This window comes from Amblyraja radiata, chromosome 2 (assembly GCF_010909765.2).
Source record: "Amblyraja radiata isolate CabotCenter1 chromosome 2, sAmbRad1.1.pri, whole genome shotgun sequence".
NCBI lineage: Eukaryota > Metazoa > Chordata > Chondrichthyes > Rajiformes > Rajidae > Amblyraja > Amblyraja radiata.
Genome location: NC_045957.1, coordinates 46,558,295 through 46,577,310, shown reverse-complemented (window position 1 = coordinate 46,577,310; position 19,016 = coordinate 46,558,295).

The following is a 19,016-nucleotide window of genomic DNA, read 5'->3' as shown; positions in this document are numbered from 1 at the left end:
AATAAGGTGATGAGGACTCTGCACAGAAATCAAGGTTCAATACTTGTTTAAAATAACTTCCTTACTTGTCAATTCGATAACCCCTTTATTGATGTATTTTTCATTGCCTTATTAACCTATGGTTCAACACTTAGTGATTTGTGCTTTAATACTTGTGTACTCAGGTATCCCTTTGTTTTTTTAAATTATACTTAGAGGTTGTTTTTCTAAGTAATACATTACCTTATTATTCTTACCAAAATATGTCACAATCAATCAATCAACCTTTATTGTCATCTTGCAAAGCAACAGTTGTACAGTGCAAATGAGAAGACGTTTCCCAGGGAATACCGGAGCATCGCACATGAAACCTAAAACATTTCACACATAATAACAGTAAAAACAATCTAGTCCCTGATGAAACAGTATAAATAGTTAAAAGCAGGTAAAACAGCAACATTAAAATACAGTAAAAACAATCATTAAAATGTCCAGGGCAGCTGATTTGAGTGGCCAGTGCCAGAGTTATTAAAATGTCAGTGCAAAGCCACAGAATCAGGTGACTGTGAGTACAAAGTGACTGTTTAGCAGCCTCAGAGCCTGTGGCAGGAAGCTGTTTAGCAGTCTGGTAGTCTGGGCTTTGATGCTACGGTATCTCTTGCCTGATGGCAGGTGATCCAGGTGTGTGTGGAGGGGGTGCAGTTTGTCCTTAGCTATTCTCAGAGCTTTTTTCAGACAGCGGCTCTGGAACAGTTCTTGTACCGAGGGTAGGGAGACGCCAATGATCCTCTCTGCTCCCCTCACTACCCTCTGCAGAGCCTTCCTGTCTGAGCAGTTACAGTTGGAGTACCACGTGTTTATGCAGTACGTGAGTACAGACTCCGCCGTACCCCTGTAAAAATCCTGAGGATGTTGGTGGGGAGTGAGGCCTGTTTGAGTTTCCTCAGGAAGTGCAATCGCTGATGCACAAGATAGCTACCAGCGTTGAAATTTATTTGTTGATTACACATGCCTTCCCTGACAAGATTATATATGTATGCTTGAATTTGTAGAAGCTCTCATCAACATTGACTATTATTATAATCCTAAATTGGTGCCATGTGGATTAAAAGCATTTTTGATTTTAGAATCTGAGTCATTAACGTAAATCGTGAACAATAATGGTCCCGCCAATCGTCCTTTTGGGACCTCATTTTCCACATTGCAACATTTTGAAACATTACCTTTGGTTGTGCCCTTCTCTCTGTTTTAAAATCAGTTTGTGATCTTCTTTGTTCCCTCTATCAGCAACCTATTTTGTTTCTCCTGAATATATATAATTTTGAAACCTAGGTAAATGTTTACCCATTGTATTATCTTTGTTACGTTATTCTGTCATTTGATTTAAAACGTTCAACAGATTTTGTTGAAGATGTAGCCTAGTCCATCATTCAGACCCGACTCCATATCATTGACTTCATCTATGCATCATGATACCTCAGGAAAGTAGCCAGCAGAATTAGATATTCATCCCATCTCGGTCATTCCTTCCTCTCCCCACTCCAGTTGGGCAGAACATACAGAAGCTTGAAAATGTGTATCACCAGACTCGGGACCAGCTTCTCCTCTATTATCAGGTTTCTAAATGGCCATTCCATAAGGCATTGTCCGATTCACCTCTACCCCATTGTGGGCATTAGACTTTGTCTATGGAACTGGTGGGCTGAAATGCTGAGAACTATATTCAATATATTCCCTTTTGCTTTACTGTTGAGTTTGACTTGATTGTATTTATGTCTGGTATTATCTGATCAGTTTGGATAGCATGCAAAACAAAGTTTTCATTGTATAACAGTGCATGTGACGATAATAAACCAGAATCTAAACCTATTTGTTTTATTTTCTCTCCTTTTTAGGATTTCAATATTTTTCCTACGATGGATGTCTTGTTGATTGGTCTGTTATTCCATGAAAATGATTTAATGTCCTTCTTTTATACAAGAAATTCATGAATTATCCCACCAGTCCTCTAGCATTAGATTTTTTAAACAATGAAATAATATATATGAGGTAACCCTATCCCTTTTTAGAACCCGTTCTGACGGAGCGGTGTTAGTGCAGAGGAACGGCAATCTGCAGTTCATTCTCAGGGTGACCGCTGTTGCTCAACCAGTGTTCATTCTGTTGCCAGCAAGGTTTTAAGTAGCAGCTGCTCAAGCAGAGTGCTAAGAAGTGTATCCAACCCTAGGGCTCATTAATTGCGGAATATCCCATTGAAAAACAGCAACATCCTAGCATCTTGATGAATGAAGCTAAATGCAAGCTGCTGGAAGAACTCAGCAGGTCAGGCAGCAGCCACAGAGGCAAAGGGATAGGCAACATTTTGGGTTGTGCCCACATCAGGACTGTTGCAAGGTCTCGACCTGAAACGTCAGCTATCTTTTTACTTCCACAGATATTGTCTGAGCCTATGTTATTCCATCAGCTACTCCTGCAGTCTCTTCTATCTCCATATTGACGAATGATTCCAACCTTTGAGATGAAAGGTTATTGATCCGAATCCCCCTAATCCTGCAGCCACTTTGTAAAATTCACTGGAGGAAAAGGGGGGCCAACTGTTCTCTCTCAAGCCAATAAAGCAGCTCTGACTTCACTTGCATTCAGTCAACTCCAACAGGCAGGCCTTGTCATTTATATGCCAGAAACATATAAAAATCAAAAGATTTCAGTTGGCAGTATTCTGAAATTAAGCAGAAGTTGTTGGAACTCAACTGGTCAAGCTGCATTATTGACCTGAAATATTAACTCTCTTTATCTCCCCAGAGTTATTGCCTGTTCTGCATTTTCTTTTTTTTTTACCCCAGAACAATTTTCCATTCTGAGCTCTGACATGGGAAAGGTTATCAGGTGGACGGAAGAAAAGATTCAAGGATGTTCTCAAAGTGTCCTTGAATAAACGCGGCATCGCTATTGTGACTTGGGAATCATTGGCATAAGATAGCTCAAGGTGGAGAAAGAGCACTGTGAACAGTAAAGAGAACCCCATGAGTCCACACACGCGCGGGAACACAGTTGAGACCTGCATAAATGACAAAAGCAGCACACTATCTCGCCAACCAGCCACCTATCCGTTCCATCAAGGCCCTTCTACCTATCCAGGGATTAGTCTACAATGATTACACCCATCTCATCAATCACCACAGAAATCACAAAACTAAAGTGAAACAAGACATCCTAAAACCCCAGGGACTGCCTTCGTGGCAGAAGCATTCTTGTGCAGGTGTAGGCAAATAGAAGGACAAGGGTGATGGAATTGCCAAGGATTAGCTGATAATTGTATGCATGCTTTGATTTATATACTTTGTTTTTAATGCTTATTTTTTGTTAGCTTTTAATTTTTTTCAGTTATATATAATATGTTTACATATTCACATATTCTGTTGTGCTGCAGCAAGTAAGAATATCATTCTCCAGTCCAGGACATATGACAATAAAACACTCTTGACTCTTGATTTTGTATTTTCATAAAGCTGAGTAATCATACAGCACAGAAACAGGTCCTTCAGTCCATCGAGTCTAGCGCACCCATCACACTAATTCCACGTTTTCATCTGTTCCATCAGATTCTATCATTCAAATACACACATGGGCAACTGACAGTCGCAGATTAATCTTCCATCCTCCATGTCATCCTACGACACGAGAAACATAGAAACATAGAAAATAGGTGCAGGAGTAGGCCATTCAGCCCTTCGAGCCTGCACCGCCATTCAATATGATCATGGCTGATCATCCAACTCAGTATCCTGTACCTGCTTTCTCTCCATACCCCCTGATCCCTTTAGCCACAAGGGCCACATCTAACTCCCTCTTAAATATAGCCAATGAACTGGCCTCAACTACATTCTGTTGCAGAGAATTCCAGAGATTCATCACTCTCTGTGTAAAAAATGTTTTCCTCATCTCGGTCTTAAAAGATTTCCCCCTTATCCTTAAACTGTGACCCCCTTGTTCTGGACTTCCCCAACATCGGGAACAATCTTCCTGCATCTAGCCTGTCCAACCCCTTAAGAATGTTGTAAGTTTCTATAAGATCCCCCCTCAATCTTCTAAATTCTAGCGAGTACAAGCCGAGTCTATCCAGTCTTTCTACATATGAAAGTCCTGACATCCGCAGGAAGAAACGAGAGCACCCAGGGGAAACTCACGTGGTCATAGGAAGAATGTGCAAACTCCACAATGGTGATCTGGATTGAACCCAGGTACCTGGAGCTGTGAGGCAGAGCTTGATTGACTGAGCCATCTGCAGTTAAGTAGATACTGCGGTGGCCAAATCACAGGAGGATGGGGATGTATGGGACGTATGTGATTGTGTTATTGTAACACAGTCAAATGCGTTGTTCACAAATTGCCCACAAATGTAAGTTATCTCCTCATTTCTTCTTCACACTTCATTCCCTTCTTCATTACCTGCCTCCTGCCCTCCAAATGCTCGCCATAGAGTTAACAGCATTGGTCAAGTCCTAATAATGGCAAGGTTGTGCCATAGGTTTGATAAAATGTTGCAGCATGCCAGGATTCTTCTGCATTACATTTTACTTGCCGATCCAATTCTATTCATATACAGGGTACATTGCCCATGAACACACTGAACACTTCCAGTCATAAACCACAGCCTATGATTCAAGTGGTCCAGTTGAACATTGTTTATAATGTTTCTCCTTTCTACATTCCTTTACCAGTATTAGCCAGATTCTATTGTCAGCCGCTCAGTCACTTACCTGGATGGAGATTCGTCTTTTCTCTGTGTCGCATCTTCGTCCCACCACATCGCAGCTTACCAACTGGATTGGCGCAGCCTTTCCTACCAGAGACCGGCCCAGAGCTTCAGCAGCAGGTACAGTGTGGAATTGCCATCGCAGAGCAGGGTGATCCCTTGCTGAGGATAACCAGTGTTGGAGCTCCGGAGTGGTGGGCCTGCTGACTTTAACATCGTGGAGCAGCGGTCTGCGGAGCTTCTAGCCGCAGGCGCGGCACTGACTTTAACATTGTGGTGCGGGGCGTCCCTTGCCGGGGATCGCCAGTGTTGGAGCTCCATCCAGACTGTGGTCTTGGAAATCGCGGTCTCCGGTAAGAAATGGCCAATTTGGGAACTCCAAGCTGCAGAGTGTGTTCCTCCATCCCTTCATCGGAGTTTCTATCATCCCGGCGAGAGGACGTACATCGGGCCCACCATAGCGGTGACTGCGGAGGGTTCAAAGGCCCCGACCATGGGTGAACAAAGAGGAAGATGATTAAACTTTATTGCCTTCCATCACAGTGAGAAACGTTGATTCCACTGTGGTGGATGTTTATGTTAAATTCTATTGTGTATTGCGTTCTTTTTATTCGTATGGCTGTATGGTAACTCAAATTTCACTGTACCAGTTGGTGCATGTGACAATAAATGTGAACTTGAACTTGAAAACCAGCTTCTGCTAATAATGTGTTCTTCAACAATATCATGATGTTTGTAATTATTAGATGTTGCCCAGCTGTTGCCCTTTTTCTGTTCTTGCTCCCATGCACATTCGAGGCACTGCATTACCTTATCCTCTTTACATTACTTGGACCAATTAATTTGCTATTAGTTGAAATTCCCCATGATTATTATTCTGTGCTTTTTACTAATTTTCCTAATTGTTTGCATAGTTCATCTTCTGCATCCATTCCATTATTCAGTAGACTGTAGACTCACCCTATTAGTGTGATTGATCCTTCACTGTTTTTTTTATCTCTATCCATGTGGATACTATTTCTGTCTCAGTATTGGCTCTGTGCCTTATTTTGTTTTGTCATCATGTTATCTTTATTAAGTCCAGCTCTTCCAGCTCCTCCCTTTCCTTTCTCTATGTTTTCTAAATATGTTATTCCTTACACTATTTAATCCCTACTTTTGATTTGTTTGTAGCCATGTCTCAGAAATCCAACTGTATTTGATTCCTTGCAATGTATCATTGCCTCCAGTTCCCTTGTTTAATTCCAAACAACGTGCTTTGCAGTGCAGCCAGTTTAAATAGTTTTAATGGCCAACACCTCACATTAACTACCCTTTTGCTTTCCCGTTCTATAACTCATCCTATTCTTTGGGATTTATGTCCTATCTCTGTTTGGTCCATCCTAAGTACTGTTTTGTTGGTAATTGGCATGTTTTGTTCTTTGTAGATTCTGTCTTTCATCATCCTAGCTTAACCTTTCGTCAGTAACACATAACTCTGCACCCATTGTTACGGGTCTTTCCTGACCCAATCCTGCTGCCACTGACCCAGAAGCCCGGTTGTTCAATATCAACACTTTAAATTGGGTTAACACCTTTGTCTATCTCTCTATTGTTTGGAAATAGAACACATTGCAAAGTTGCCCCAAATGTTTAGGTCATGCCACCAAGGGAGGGAATTGGAATTGTCACTGTTCCATCCTGTTATATTTTGATCTTTTCCATCTTAGGTTGTGGAAATCATCAGTTTTGGAAGTTCTGTGAAGGAAATATTGGCAAGTTGCAAAGATGAGAGGCTTGGGGTTAGAGATGGGGGCATGGAGGGAGGGGTGTGATTGATTGGTGGTGATGAACATACAATAATAATAATAATAATAATAATAATAATAATAATAATAATAATAATAATAATAATAAATTTTATTGTCATTGTTATTATCCTTTACGATTCTTTAAATAAATTCTAATATATTCCTGCTGCTCTCTTCTTACAGTTATTTTTGACTGATAGATTCACATGGAATTGCAGATGATGGTTTACAAAAAAAACACAAAGTGCTGGAATAACTCAATAGGTCAGGCAGCATCTCTGGAGGACATGGATAGGTGACATTTTGGGTCGGGACCTTTCTTCAGATGCGTTGATTTATATCTGTATCTTCATTAACATTAATTAAAAGTGAAATGCACAGTCACATATTCTCTCAAATTCATTCCATTTTATTTTATCTCTGAAATCTCATGTTCATAAGTTATATGAGCAGAATTAGGCCATTTGGCCCATCAAGTCTACTCCGCCATTCAGTCATGGCTGATCTATCTTTCTCTGTCAACTCCATTCCCCTGCCTTAACCCCATAACCCCCCCGACTCCCATACTAATCAAGAATCTGTCAATCTGCGCCTTAAAAATACCCAATGCCTTGGCCTCCACAGCCGTCTGTGATAATGAATTCCACAGATTCACCACCTTTTGACTAAAGCAACTCCTCCTTATCTCCTTTCTAAAGGTCCATTCTTTTATTCTCAGGCTATGTCCTCTGGTCCTAAACTCTCCCAGTAGTGCAAACATCCTCTCCACATCCACTGTATCCAGGCTTTTCACTAAACGGCAATATCAATCTTTTTTAAATCCTCCTACCATGTGCACCCTGAAGGCTCTGCCAGCACCATGCCCCAATGCTCCACGTAGCCCTGCAAGTGAATGCATCAGACAGTTTTAAATCCTTGCTTGACAAACTACAGGAGTTTGCCCATGTTCTGAACTGGAATCAGAGTGTTTTCAGCATTTGATCTCCAGAAGCTAGACTGTGCACTGCCTGCCTGCACCTGTGCAGTTTTTTACTAGATTAAATGAAATGTATTTTCATAGGGAGTGGGTATACATGCAGTGTGATGTAAATCAAAATTCTTCAAAAATGGAATTCAAAGTTGGAAAATACTAACATGCAGCTGGTCAAATTAATGAATTACCTGAAGAAAATAGTATTTTCAAAAATGCAAAATCCAGTAAAATAATACACTACTTCTTTCTAATTGTACTGTTTCTGAATGTGTCCTTTCACTTTACCTCTCCCATGTACATAAATTAATCATATTCTTTGTAACAATTGACACTTATCTGTTTTCTCATTTGCTTTATTAATAGTTGTCAGATCAGCAAAACTGGGTCATTGAAATGATAAATCAACCTGTCTCAGACTCATATCAATACAGTATCTACAAATGTTAAAATGGTAAAATCCTTTACTGGAACTCATTGAAAATAGATGCTTCTGTTCTGATGACTGCATAACGCAATGTGTGTGACCAAAATCATTTATTTTTTTTACCTCTTGCAAGAGCTTACGTGAAAATACAAATAATTTCAAAGTTGCAATTTCAAGTGGACAATAAAAAGTTCTATGAAAATGATTTGCACCAGTAAAGCAAACTTCGATTTATAATATTTTCTAGCCATTCTAGAGAATCAAATCTTTAAAAGCTATACCATCCTGTGACAGATATTAACAAGATTCACAATTATCTGACAGAGGGGATTATTGGAAAATGTCTTAATAATTTTGCATTTGAATGTAATTTTAAGGAACAAAAAATAGATATGAAAAAATATTCCAGAGTTTTAGCAAATTTACTGTCACTTGTTCAAATGTTAGTTATATATACATTATAATTCTTCACAGCCACTCTCTGAAAACAGTTTACAATCTTGTTATTCTATTTGATCTTGAGCTGTATTTCATATCCTTTATCCTCTTCAACAACAGGGTCACTGACTTCCACCTCTGTAAAAATCTTCACCGTTATTATATCCAAAGTTATTGCCAAAGCCTTCAGTTCTGTTACCTGCTGCAATACTCTCCTGACTGGCCTCCAATTCACACTATGACCAATTCAGTCATCACACTATGTTCACTAACTTTCATTACTGTGGCCCTATAGTCCTGATATTTAAATTCTCATCGCTTTGTTCAGAAACTCCCCTTGGTCTCCACTGTTCTATATTTGGCATTGTTTCCTTCAATTGCCTAAGTCCCAAGCTTTAAGGCCCTGTCCCACTTTCCCGAGTTACTCATGAACTCTCCCGAGTTTTCCCCTTTATTCGAACTCGGGGAATGTCGGGTAATGTCGGTAGCGAGCTCGTAGGAGCCCGTAGGAGTCCGTAAATGTTTCGTAGCGGCTCGTAATGCCAGCCTTAGGAACTCGGGGCATCAGGTAAGTCGGGACATTTTTTCAACATGTTGCAAAATGTCCACGAGTAAAAAAAATAGCCCCGAGTATCTACGAATGGCTATTACCATAATTCTCCGAGTTCGAATCAAGGGGAAAATCCGGTAGAGTTCGTGAGTAACTCGGGAAAGTGGGACAGGACCTTTAGAATGGCATTCCAACTGGTCTTAGGTAGTGGAAGAAATAGGCAATAATAATGGAACAAAGGACATGATGGATGTATAAGAGTCCAGAGTAGGTCGCAATTATAGGAGTACAATACAATACAATACAAATTTATTAATCACATGCACACAGAGGCAGAGAAACGACATGGAAAAGTGACTTAAAAACTGTTTCCCGCCTTTCCTCCCCCAACCACCCCCTATATAAGACATATTGAGAGACACTAAAACAAACATTTGGACATAATAAAAAAAACAAAAAAAGTCTAAATAGCAAACACGTTGCTTGCAGGGCAGCCGATTCGCAACGCCCGCAACGGATCGAGATTGGTCGAAAGACTGAAAATCTTTGATGGGACTTGAAAATAAAGCTGAGAAATAAAATTGGAGACAGTAGGGGCCTGTGGATCTATACAGTCTGCGAGCAGTGGACTGTGCATCTACTGGTCTCACAGCAGATACGCAGGTGTTTAAGGGCAGAGTACAGGTGGTCAACATAAACAATGGTGGACTAGAAGTTTTTGAATTGAGTTTCAGCAGCAGAAACATGTGTCAAGGCCAGGGATGGCTCCTTGAAAACCATAATATTTAGTTTGAGACAGTGGCTGGGAAAAGGGATTGAAATGATAACAAGAACAGGAGTCACGAGAATTTGTAGAGAGGTAGAAAATAGTAAGATTAAACGAGAACTTACCAGTTTGAAGTTTGATCTTTATTTTATGAGGAGTTACGATGAGGGATTACGTGAAGACCCCGCCAGCATGCATGCGCATCATTCTTCAAAGCAGCGGTGTGAAATCACAGACAACAGTAGATGAAATAAACATAGTAAGATAAGAAAAACTAGAATACCAGTTGACCTTTATGATAGAGGGCGGGAGCGGAGGGCACGTAATCCCTCATCGTAACTCCTCATAAAATAAAGATCAAACTTCAAACTGGTAAGTTCTCGTTTAATCTTACTATTATACTTCGGAGTCACGTGAGTGACTACGTGAAGATTTTAAAGATCTGTGATTTCATGCCGTGGAACGAGTCCATGCTTCACTCACTGCCTTAGTTGACCAGGGGAGGAAGTATGTTATCGTATTCAGACATGAATAATGACAATAGTAACCTCCCTCATCCGGGAGGAACTATGAACAGAACTTAACATAGAGTTCGTAAATACCCCCCCATCTGGCAATGGATTAGTACTAAATGTGTGGAAAATTGCTAGATTGACCATCCTGCAACTGCTAGGATGTGGTCCCGCTAACTTCCATAACCCTGCTGCTGAGGTTGTTACAGCCTTGGTGGAGTGATTTGAAATGTCAGTATTTACTCCTGTATAAGCCGGACCCATAACCACCTGAAGATGGTCTGAAGTGATACCTTCTTTTGACGCTAGATGTAACTAACAATATTGCTAGTTTAGAGTCTCTAGGCTCTAGTGATCTAACATTCTGGTGTAGATGTGTGACCATACACAATCGAAGGTTCATGGGATATGTGAACATCTAGTTATAGATCTGGTGCCCCTGGTCTATACTGTTTGACTAAGTCATAACATAAGTGTTATTTAGCCTGCAGATATAATCATCCTATCCAGTCAACGTTTATGTAATGACTGGACCCGTAGTGCTGCATGCAGGGCTATGAGCATAACCACTTATAAGTGAGTTAGCCCAAGGACAGGGATGTAGCTGGAGCCCTTCAGCGAAGCGACGTAGCACAACGTTAACACCCCATATCTCTGCGTCCCTAGGCCTGGGAGTTTTCGAGTTGCAGATTTCCTTCATAATCTAGAGCTCAGAGGGTGACCCCACAGAGTGGATTCTACTCCTCTCAGCCAGTATGATGAAGCACTTAGGTATGGTAGATGGCACTTTAGACATCATGATTTGTCAAGCCCTCATATGAGCCTGAACTACAAGACGTCAGTCATCCGTGCCGAATATGTAATATAATTATAAAACAAACACCTCCCATCTCCTTATGAGGAAATGTTGATATTTTTTGGTGCTATCCCTGCGATATGCAGCGAGCACGTTCATGGTTGGTTTAACAACCCCAGCCGCAGGAACGGTCTTCTCAGTCTCTGTAAGTCAAAGAATTGATTATATCATGCTGAGGACGGTTTCCCGCGTCACGGCTAGACCAATATCTGTGTCTAGAATAACCATATATGGTTCTATCATTCCCCATATCAGTGGGAACCATGGCTGGCTAAGCCCGGCAGGCACTATAAAAATGCCTGAGGCGGGAACTTGCTGAATTTTGCAAACCCGTCTGATGAGGCAGAAATGGAGGAAGACATAAAATAACCTTCCTCCTTAGTGTAGCTAGAATGTAACCAACGCTACCGATATGCCACATATTTTCCACTGGTGATTGAGCCTGGATGCAAGCTTCTTGGTCTTTAATGTTCACAATGTATTTTAATACTTTGTGATCCAACACCCATATTGTGTACCGTAATGAGGTTTGGGTAAATTATCACCGGATATTTTGACTTGTTTGCACCCATGTAAACAGACATTTTCCACCACCGAAGTGTATCAATTTGGACTAGAGCATGCAGATTAGGCATATTCGCATAAACCTTTAATCCACAGAACGCACCCAGTGTCTATAGGTAGTTGATACCATGTAACTGAGGAATTGGTAACACTCCCATCCACATCTGTAACTAGACGGCATGAGCAATTTCTCATCCTGAACAATAGCATCAGTTTGTAATTTAACTGAAGATTTACTGATTTAGTGGAATAGCATAGAGCTGGTAACAATTACCACATGGTACTTGAGTGCTTACTTCTTTTGCATGCTGTATAGTTCTGATTGTGCAAAGGCCTAAATAGCACAGCTGTAAGCCAATTATACTTGATGAACAGAAGGTTGCTTGATCAGTTTTGTTACGGGCTTCAATTAATTCCAATCCCTTGCCTCAGGGCGGAGTCCCAGATGATTAAATAGAATTAAAGGTAATGCCAATCATCAATAAATTCAGTTGGTATCAAACTGAACTGAAAAGGGTGCTGCCACAGGCTCTCGAGGAGACCTGCGCTGGTATGACCCTCCCTGGCCAATTAGGATGGGTAAAACGTCCGAGGACGAACCCATGTCGGAGGGGACCCTCCTGGCCTGACTTCAGTCTAGGCCTTTCAGTCTCCTGTTTTAGCTCTTACCCTCCTCGGGCAGCCGGAGTCTGAATTCGCCGCCGGCTACCCGCTCTTCTGTGGTCCTAGTCATGTCTTCCACATGGTCCCCGTAGCTGGGGTGTCCGCCAAGCACGGATCTACCCGCGGTCTTCCACACGGTCCCCGTAGCTGAGGTTTCCCCCAAGCACGGTTCTACCCGTGTTCTTCGCAAGGTCCCTGTAGCTTGGTTATATGCAGTCTTCCCACGGTCCCTGAAGCTGGGCTATCCGTGGTTTTCCCGCGGTCTCTGAAGCTGGGCTATCCGTGGTTTTCCCGCGGTCTCTGAAGTCGGATTGTCCGTGGTTTCCCGTGGTCTCTGAAGCCAGGTTACCTGTGGTTTTCCCGTGGCCTCCAAAGTCGGGTTACCTGCGGCCTTCCCGCGGTCTCGGAGAACGGGTTACCCGCGGTCTTCCCCCGGTCCCGGAAGGCAGGTTACCTGCAGTCTTCTGAGGTTCCGTGGTCCCCGCAGCCAGGCTTCTTCCTGCGGTCGGCATTCCCCACGGCCCTTGTAGTTGGGACCTAAAATGCTGGCGAAACTCAGCGGGTGCAGCAGCATCTATGGAACCTTGTAGCAGGGATCCTTGCGGTGTCGGGAGCCGGGATTTCCCCTTTGAATGCTCCCTCGGTTTTGGGCTTCCCCCGAGCCGCCGTGGCTTAGTAAACGGGTTTTCCCTCGCGGTCCCTGATAAAGGGCTTCCCCGCGATTCTGTGGTCGCCCCCCCCCACCCCCCGGCGGTCCCTGTAGAAGGGAGCCGGGTGGCACTTGGGTTCCAACCTCGGACCTCCAGCAGGAGCTCTGAACGCTTCCTGCAGTAAAAAAGAGACCTGAAAAAGTTAAAAACTAACCTTCACCACCGAGCTGTTGGAAGCTGGCGGGGTCTTCACGTAGTCACTCACGTGACTCTGAAGTAAAATAGGTGATGTTAATGCATATATATAGCACAACTCAATTTCTTTACCCATGAGACAGGTTGCAGTTTTCTCTCGAAAGTACGAGGTCGTTATCTTTGGAACGATATAGGGTTGAGGGGAGACCTGATATAAAATAATGAGAGGAAGAGATAGCGTAGAAAATCAGAATCTTATTCCCATGTGGAAATATCAAAGACTAGAGGACATTTTTCATGGTGAGAGGGGGTCAGTTTCAAGGAGACTCTCATCCCCTTCTTCAGGAACACGTTTTTTTTTTTACACGGGTTGTGATGGGCACCTGAAATATGCTGGCAGGGGTAGTGATGGAAACAGATACAAAACTGGCATTTACGAGGCATTTGGATGGGCACATGGATATGTAGGGAAAGATATGGATCATGTCAAGCAGAGGAGAATCACTTGGCATTATGTTCAGCATAAACATTGTGGGACAAAGAGCCTGTTTCTGTGTAGTACTGTTCTATGTTCCACATTAACAGGAGGTAACCAAAGATAAACTTTTGATAAACTGCAGGGTCAATGAACACTGAAAGGTAGCAGATGGTCTGGACATGAGTGGATAGGTTGGACTTCTGACCTAAAGTCATGATTACTTTATTCACCATTGGCACAGTACTCGGCTACCAATCTTGGAATTTCCTATATGTAATTCTCAGCTTGTATACTGCTCCCTGTTCCCTGAAGGTATTCCTTAATACTTATATTTTGGTCATAGAGCCACATTTCACATTGGGAAAGAATTTGCACTTAAGGTCTGGCTTGAACACGAGGCAAAATGCAGCCATCTGCTCCAGTTAACCAGCATGCCCAGGATGTATTATAATGTTGAAGACATTTTTTTAATGCAGGCTATTGTGGCAATAGAAGATATTTAATGAAACAAGAGTAGTCACACCAAACTAGACATCAGTGGTTGCAAATGCCAACAATTATTGCAGATAAAGGAGAAGTACAAAAATGTTGACAGTACTTAATACTGAGAAATTGTTTTATCTAGAAGGGATATACCCTGGTAAAGTTGTGCGTAATTTTGAAAGCTCTAGCCATAATTTACTAAGTTGTGCTAGATGTGAAAAAAACTGTTAATGGTATACCATTGTGCAGAAATAGAGGAGAGAATAAAACATATATTTCAGGCCTATTGTTTACGATGGGCAACATTTGTGAAGATTAATCCAGGATAAAAATAATTAGTATGTACAAAAATATGAGCTGATGAATGAAAGTGAGGTCTGTGCTCACTAACCTGTGTTGACCCTTAATTCATTCTGAATGCAATTTAATTACCAAAAGTTATTTTCAAACCCCTCTGAAAACTTTTGACCCTTCCCACTAATGTCGTGATCTCCAACTGAATTTTAGACTTTAGAGATCAGCGCGGAAATAGGCCCATCGGCCCACCATGCTGATCATCGATCACCCCATACACTAACACTATCCTACACACTAGGGATGATTTACAATTTTATTAAAGTCAATGAACCTACAAACATGTACGCCTTTGGAATGTGGGAGGCAACTGGAGCACCAGAAGAAAACACATGCAATCACATGGATAACGTACAAACTCAGTACCGGCAACATCGGTAGTCAGGATCGAACCTAGGTCTCCGGCATTGTAAGGCAGCACCTTTACCGCTATGCCACTGTGTCACCCCATTCTTACATATCTATCATACTTGATGGACTTCATTGCATTATTTGATGAAGTAACTGAAAGAACATAGAAACATGGAAACATAGAAAATAGGTGCAGGAGTAGGCCATTCGGCCCTTCGATCATGGGTGATCATCCATCTCAGTATCCTGTAACTGCCTTCTCTCCATACCCCCTGATCCCTTTCACCACAAGGGCCACATTTAACTCCCTCTTAAATATAGCCAATGAACTGGCCTCAACGACCTTTTGTGGCAGAGAATTCCACAGATTCACCACTCTCTGTGTGAAAAATGTTTTTCTCATCTTGGTCCTAAAAGATTTCCCCCTTATCCTTAAACTGTGACCCCTTGTTTTGGACTTCCCCAACATCGGGAACAATCTTCCTGCATCTAGCCTGTCCAACCCCTTAAGAATTTTGTAAGTTTCTATGAGATCCCCCCTCAATCTTCTAAATTCTAACGAGTACAAGCCGAGTCTATCCAGTCTTTCTTCATATGAAAGTCCTGACATCCCAGGAATCAGTCTGGTGAACCTTCTCTGTACTCCCTCTATGGCAAGAATGTCTTTCCTCAGATTTGGAGACCAAAACTGGACGCAATACTCCAGGTGTGGTCTCACCAAGACCCTGTACAATTGCAGTAGAACCTCCCTGCTCCTATACTCAAATCCTTTTGCCATGAATGCTAACATACCATTCGCTTTCTTCACTGCCTGCTGCACCTGCATGCCTACTTTCAATGACTGGTGTACCATGACACCCAGGTCTCGTTGCATCTCCCCTTTTCCTAATCGGCCACCATTCAGATAATAGTCTACTTTCCTGTTTTTGCCACCAAAGTGGATAACCTCACATTTATCCACATTATACTGCATTTGCCATGCATTTGCCCACTCACCCAGCCTATCCAAGTCACCTTGCAGCCTCCTAGCATCCTCCTCACAGCTCACACTGCCCCCCAGCTTCGTGTCATCTGCAAACTTGGAGATGTTGCATTCAATTCCCTCGTCCAAATCATTAATATATATTGTAAATAGCTGGGGTCCCAGCACTGAGCCTTGCAGTACCCCACTAGTCACTGCCTGCCATTCTGAAAAGGACCCGTTTACTCCTACTCTTTGCTTCCTGTCTGCCAGCCAGTTCTCTATCCACATCAATACTGAACCCCCAATACCGTGTGCTTTAAGTTTGTATACTAATCTCTTATGTGGGACCTTGTCGAAAGCCTTCTGAAAGTCCAGATATAACACATCCACTGGTTCTCCCTTATCCACTCTACTAGTTACATCCTCGAAAAATTCTATAAGATTCGTCAGACATGATTTACCTTTCGTAAATCCATGCTGACTTTGTCCAATGATTTCACCACTCTCCAAATGTGCTACTATCCCATCTTTAATAACTGACTCTAGCAGTTTCCCCACTACTGATGTTAAACGGGTGAAGATTGTACAAATGAGATTATATATCTGGATTTGCAAAGACAAGTAACAAAATGTCACATAACAGATATCAGCAAAGTTGGAAATCCATAAAATGTCCTGCAGAAAATTAGTATCGGACAAAAGAATAAGTAGCTGAATGAAAGTTTTCAGACTGGAGGGAAGTGTACAGTGGTGGTCCCTGAGGCTGTCATTGAAACTCTTCTTTCCATCTAGCTATACATAACTAAAACTCTGATCTTGTGCACTTCCAGTTTGCATTCTATTTGTGCAATAACGGTTTGCAATAGCGCTACAATTCTTCGCCAGGTTACTCACCGTTCTCATGTGCTGCGAGTGCAACAAGTTTCATTCCGATCGGTTGTATATTGTAAAAGTTATCGAGGTTTAAACATCTTAAAAACCATGCGTGTGCAGATTACTTCAGTCAGCGCCACTCAGATTGGTCTCTTCTCCTGTCAGTCAATGCCACAGCCCGGATGGCGATGCCCCTTCCTGCCCCACCGGTGGCGGCCTGTCCCGCCTCACTCATAAACTCCTCTCTCCGCTCCTCACAGTAACTTGTCTATCGTTTCCCCTACCACTGGCGGCAGCCACGAGGGGGGGTTCAGTGGAGGCTCAGTGGAGGCCCTGGTCCTGTGTCTCTCTCCCTCATCACTCAAGCTTCTCCCCCGCCCACCCTCTGCGGCAAGTGTGGTCCCGTCCACCCGTCCCCCCAGTTCCGTCTCTTCCACCGCCGCCGTTGCGGTAACTCACCCTCATGGCCTTCTCGGAGGACATCTTCTCCACCATCTCATCGAAACTCGTGTGGCCCACTGTAACGAGCACCGACTTCATTCCCCCCCCTCCCGCGGCCTGGCGGTGGCAGCGAGCAGGCAGGCTGGCAGTTAAGCGGGTGGGCAGGGTGGGGATGGGCCGAGCGGCAGCTGAGCCGGAGTGGGCAAAGGGAGGGAGGGAGAGTCGGCCGAGCAGTTTGCGCAGAGTTTGAGTAACTCACACACACGCACACACACACACTCACACACACAATGCAAACTGGTCCAATCATCAAGTCAACGGGATCTAAACCACAGCTAACAATGAATGACCTGTGGAGGAAGGAGCTGCAGATGCTGCTTTTTAGGGAGGGAGGGGGGGAGGGAGGGAGGGAGGGAGGGAGAGGGAGGGAGGGAGAGGGAGGGAGAAAGAGAGGGGGGAGGAAGGGAGCGAGGGAGGGAGGGAGCGAGGGAGGGAGGGAGGGAGGGAGGGAGGGAGGGAGGGAGGAAGGGAGGGAGGGAGGGAGGGAGGGAGGGAGGGAGGGAGGGAGGGAGGGAGGGAGGGAGGGAGGGAGGGAGGGAGGGAGGGAGGGAGGGAGGGAGGGAGGGAGGGAGGAAGGAAGGAAGGAAGGAAGGAAGGAAGGAAGGAAGGAAGGAAGGAAGGAAGGAAGGAAGGAAGGAAGGAAGGAAGGAAGGAAGGAAGGAAGGAAGGAAGGAAGGAAGGAAGGAAGCAAGCGAGTGACTGAGGGTAGGGGAAAGGAGAGGCAGGAAGAGGTGAGGGAGGGATTGGGGGAGGGGAAGAGGGAAAATATCATGGGGAGGTGAGGAGGGAGAGTGGGAGGATTGAGTGAGAGGAAGGGGTAGGGAGGGAGAGGAGGAAAGTGGAGGAGGTGAGGAGAGTGGGGGAGGAGAGGGGATAGAGGGAGAAGAGGAGGGAGTGGGGAGTTTGGGAGTGGGGAATAGAAGGAGAGGAGGGCAGTGGGGCAGGTCAGGAGGGATAGTGGAGGGGCTTAGGGGAGGTGAGGAGTGGGGGGTAGAGGGATTGGAGGGGGGTAGGGAGGGGAGAGGAGTTATGGAGGGAGGGAGGGAGGGAGTGACTGAGGGTAGGTGAAATGAGAGGGAGGGAGAGGTGAGAGAAGGATTGGGGAAGGAGAGAAGGAGAGGGGAAAGATGAGGGAGGGTGAAGGGGAGGGGAGGGAGTGCTGGGGATGAGGGGAAATGAACCGTGCCTGAGCAGTTGGGGGCTATGCATGAGTGGTGCAATATTGCGTTGGGGGGACGGGTTGCATTGGGGGAATGGGTGAGTGGTGGAATATTGCATTTGGGAATGGGTTGTATTGGGGGACCAGGCCTCCCATGTGATAGGGACCCAACGGGTCTCACTTAGTCTTGTTTATACTTATATCCTGGGCTTGATTGTACATGACATGATTTCAACGTGTGCCATGAATCTTGTAGATGCAGATTGTAAGTGGGTAATTAAAACTCATTACAAATATGAAGAGTATCATAAAAACATAGAAAATAAGCACCACAGCAGTGGCTGCCTCACCAACATTCCATTCTTCTTTTTGTTATTTTGAGTGTGTGTTAAAAAGTATCTTTTGGTGTTCCTTGGTTTGTTTTATGTGGGAGGTTGAGGGAATTTTTTTTCAATCTCTTACCTCGACGGAGATGTGTTTTTTTCCCGTATCGCTTCTCCATCCCCACTGTGACTTAACATTGTGGAGTCGGTGGCCTTTCCTGGAGACCGATGGGCGCTCCAAGCCATGGGAGTCTGCGGGACTTTAACATCGCGGAGTTGTGATCACTTTGCCAGGGATCGAAGCTCCAACCAAGGAGCCAGTGGACTTTAACATCGTGAAGCCCGCGTGAAGAGGCCGACCCGGGAGCTCCATGCCACGGAGAGAGTTTCAACCACCCCGACGCGGGAGTTTCG